At 40.5% G+C, this 4,315-nt stretch overlaps 1 pseudogene; it reads right to left on the reverse strand.

The window, feature by feature from the left end:
• Positions 1-2,372: 2,372 nt before the first annotated feature.
• LOC149183673 (E3 ubiquitin-protein ligase RGLG5 pseudogene) lies at positions 2,373-3,631 on the reverse strand (annotated as a pseudogene).
• Positions 3,632-4,315: the final 684 nt, after the last annotated feature.

The following is a 4,315-nucleotide window of genomic DNA, read 5'->3' on the forward strand; positions in this document are numbered from 1 at the left end:
TCACCACCTATAGAGATGAGCTTGACAGTGTGAGAATAAGTACTGCCAATGATGATATGGTGAGCCTTGCTTTCCTTGGCCTTCTAAAGAGTTGGAATAGCTACCAGGACTCTGTGAATGGAAGGGAGAAACTGCCGGATTGGGAACGACTATGGTCGGATCTTATGCAGGAGGAGATCAGGAGGACCACACAAGATGGTTCTTCATCCAACAATGATGATGAAGAAAATCTGGCCTTAGCAAGTAAGGCAAGGAAAGGGAAGGGGAAGGCTTTCCATTTAAAATCAAATTCTTCTCATGGAGGGAAGAAGAGTGACATGTCTAAAGTAAGATGCTTTAATTGTCATAAGATGGGACATTATGAGACTAATTTCCCATCGAAGAAGTCCAATAAGGGATCCTTAGAAGGATCGGAAGGTGAGGCATTAGCCTCTCAATTCGAAATGGAATTTACCCTCATCGCATGCATGGTGTCATCGATGATGGGTTGTCTCTTGCATCTTGACAATGGAGCCTCATTCCACATGACCGGTGATAAAAATTTATTCAGTGCCTTGGAGGAGAAAGACTTCAAGATGCGCATAAAGATGGGTGATGATGGAAGGTATAGTGTTTCAGGAGTGGGCACGGTTGCTTTTCAGAGGGAGCATGGAGCTCCTCTCACCTTGACAGATGTGATGTATGTGCCTGGTGTTATCACCAAAATAGGACCCTGATAGGCTGCTGATCAGACTATCTCAGTGTAACTATTTCAGACCTACTTTAGGCTGAGGCTTAGCCTCCTCAACCTTAGAGGGCTCTCTCTTAAAGGATTAATGATTTTGATAAAAGATAAGATGGCTAACTCTTATAGAACAACTGTAAAAAATATGAATGCTGGAAATACATTAAACAACTATCCATTGGGCTTATGGAGTCAACAACACCTCAATATAACAGTGAAGTCAACCTTACATAGAAGTCAGGGCACTCAGCATTTAGACATTCAGAACATAACTCATATGGAACCACAGTTTATAAATGCATACAGGAAATCAGAGCACATTCAGTGAATTCTGAGTGATTATACATCTATACCACTGTAAAAATTATGGAAAGGACAAGATCACATATTCTGAACATAAGAAATCCTTCATGAATCCTGAGAAGTAAAGTCAAAATTATATTACTGAAAATGAGTCTTTACATAAGCCAAATACAAGCTGTATCATAAAATTTTCCAACCTCAATTACATTTCTGTTTCAGCTATATATAGAGCTCTTATTCTAACTGATCGAGATTCCTCCTCAAGCATGAGGGGAATTCGAAAACTACTTCTATTACTGACAACTATTAACCCTTTAACTAACTAATAAATACAACTGACTACTAATTGACAGCTCTAGAATCCTAAAACAATTAGGATTCTAATTTTACATCATGCTGAATGTAGCATTTATTACAATCAGGATTTATTCCCTGACAAGTGGTCTCTTTTAGTTTGGCTATGGTAGGTGTTTGTAGCTGCTTGTTAGCCTTTAATGTCGTATCCTCTCCATTGCCCTGAAACATAGGAAACTACCCCTGTTTTACCCGTCTTTGGTTTGCCTCAAATGTTCGAATCCAAAGAAGCATGTCCTTTATCCTTTAATTACCCAAAATGGAGTAGACTGCCACGTCCTTGATGTGCTGTAAGCCTTTCCCATGTACCTGTGTGATGACAAAACCTTACAAAAAGATTTGCTGCTTTGTCAATCATAATTGATCAACTCAATTGTAACATGCAGCTACAGCAGTTTCGTAGCGCGCTACGAAACTGCTGTGTAATTTCAAAAACACAGTCTTCCTTTCATAGCTAAATGATCGCCACTGTTCATGGCTTAAGCACCTTACTCCCTTGATCATTTTGACAAGATTTGTTTGCAACTTTTCAAGAAACAGATATTTCTCCTGAGGAAAAGATGCAATGACACCAATAACACCATTCACTGTTCCAAATATAACTATATGAATCTGGCTAGCACCTCACGTGCAAATTGTATAGGCATCTTCTCTTCAGGTGCAAGGGGATGTGCTAATATAGTTCCCTCTGGGAGCTCCACAAAGAAATAGCACATTCCTCCATGTAATACTTTCTTCAATGACATTCTGACATCAATATCATTCTCTCTAGGTCTAATCACATCAAACTTCAAATCCTAACTTCTTCCATGCCTTTAAAAATTCACTTCACACAGCTGGTGCTTTGGACAAAGGTATGGGAACAACCATCATCTGAACTATGGCGAAACTTGCACTCTGCACCTCTTTCACATTTACCCTTATCGTAGCTACTGTGCAAATCCACACAATAGAACATGGACCCATGCCAATCCAGCCCCAATTCGGCGTATTTCAGATGGCCAAGTCATAATAGATATTTATCTTTCTGCGAAATCTGCATTGACTTTAATACAGTTTTATCCTGGTTGTGATATCACTGCGACATATAGGGCATGTAACAATGTTCTGTCCGCAGTCATAACAGGTCTGATGACCGCATCCAAAAGCAAGATCTTTAGCATTCATCAGGCAGATTGGACACAGTTGAGCATCCTGTGTATCCTTGGCTTCTGGAGGAGCAGATCCTGCAAAGGAATCAACACAACGATTTCGGGAGCTATTTGTTTGGAAACTGTCTGCACGCTGATATTGTTGCCTTGCAGCATAATTATCATTGCCAAGTGCTGGCGGAAGAGGAGACCTATCAGGCATCTTGCCTCTGCGGCGACCCAGTATTTGAAGATCCAGTGTGGCCTTGTACTGAGATGGTATTTCCATAAGTGATGCAAGGGCAAACTCAGTCTCCTTCCTAGATTGAGCAACATTCTTTGACATAATCTCTGTAAAGTTCACAAACTGGAAGTTGTCAAATGCTCGAGCTGGAATATTATCATCAAACTGCCGCATCATGTCCCAAGGCCCATCTCCCACTCCAACTAAGACAATTGATAGTGGATATTCACTGGCTTCCACTATTGCATTGACTGTATTCTGTTCTTGTGTACTCAGTTGTCCATTGTCAGTGTCAACACTTCTTGTTACCTGTCCATCTGCAATTATCAAGAGAACATGGTACTGCCCACCACTCTGTTCCACAATACAGATTGCTGCTTCAATAATTGGGGCAAAAGATGTTGGCCCAGCCAGTCGAAGATGTGGGACTATCTCCCTGTAGCGTCTCAACGCTTCTTCAAATCCATTGCATAACCTATCATCTGGATAGAAACTAAACACACTTTGATCATGTGTCAAAGCGTCCCCAAAACCGAAACAAGGGATCAAGTTGTCTTCGTCAAATACAGATAAGGTCCTCCCAATTATTGAAATCGCTTGTTCATAAGGGTTTGGAGTGTCTCCAATGTGGTGCAAGCTTCGGCGATTAAAAGACCTTGCACCAGTCCACTCATTGCTCTTAGTGAAGTCAATCCCTACAATCAAATTGGAAGATTCGACCTCATCAAGTGAATTGTAATTGTCAGCGATTCGGGAGTATCTCCTTTGCAACTTCTGTTTAGTCGCTGGTTGTGCATAAGTTTCCGATGGAACTGCTGGTGAAGGACCATAGGATGAAGAATCCCACAGGCGGTCCAATCCAGGTATTATTAACATTAATAATATTATGGCCTCTGCTGCTGTAATTCTCTTGAACTATCATCACGGAGCTCCCATTTGTATAACTGAATCTTTTGATTGATGCCAGCAAGCAACTTTCCATTAAATGCATTCAGATAGCAAACAGAACCCTTTGTCTCCTTCTCAGCAACAACTGCAACATGTGCCAGTACCACGACACCTAATGATCTAAAACACAGCGGATTCTGATAAGTATGACAGCTGTGAAATATTGGCTATGGATTCAAACAAATCCCCAATTTCGTAGCGCAGCCAGTGCAAAATATGAATTATGTGCTACGAAATCACCTAAAACATGTTGCGCTGTGAAACTGATAAAGGGATTTATGTGCTGTGAAACCACTTTAAAATTATTACAGGCGCTACGAAATCACCTAGACAATTTTAGCTTTGAAACGAGTTTGGACATATGATATCCATGTGAGATGTGAGACCAATGATAGACTAAGACAGAGAATTGACCCCTTTATACATACCAACAATTCTCTTAACAATACTCCTATTCAAACTATTTAGACTCTAAAACCAGATGAAAAGACTAGACCCAAAATTGACACCAACCCTTTGACAAACAATCGAACTGATGTGAACAATTTAAAATTTTTTCTTGAGTGATAACACCTGGACTGAAGAAGAACTTGGTATCGGTCGTGATGTTGG

This window comes from Pinus tabuliformis, chromosome 3_2 (assembly GCF_031772625.1).
Source record: "Pinus tabuliformis cultivar Carrire ecotype Pingquan chromosome 3_2, CPIR1, whole genome shotgun sequence".
Classification (NCBI taxonomy): domain Eukaryota; kingdom Viridiplantae; phylum Streptophyta; class Pinopsida; order Pinales; family Pinaceae; genus Pinus; species Pinus tabuliformis.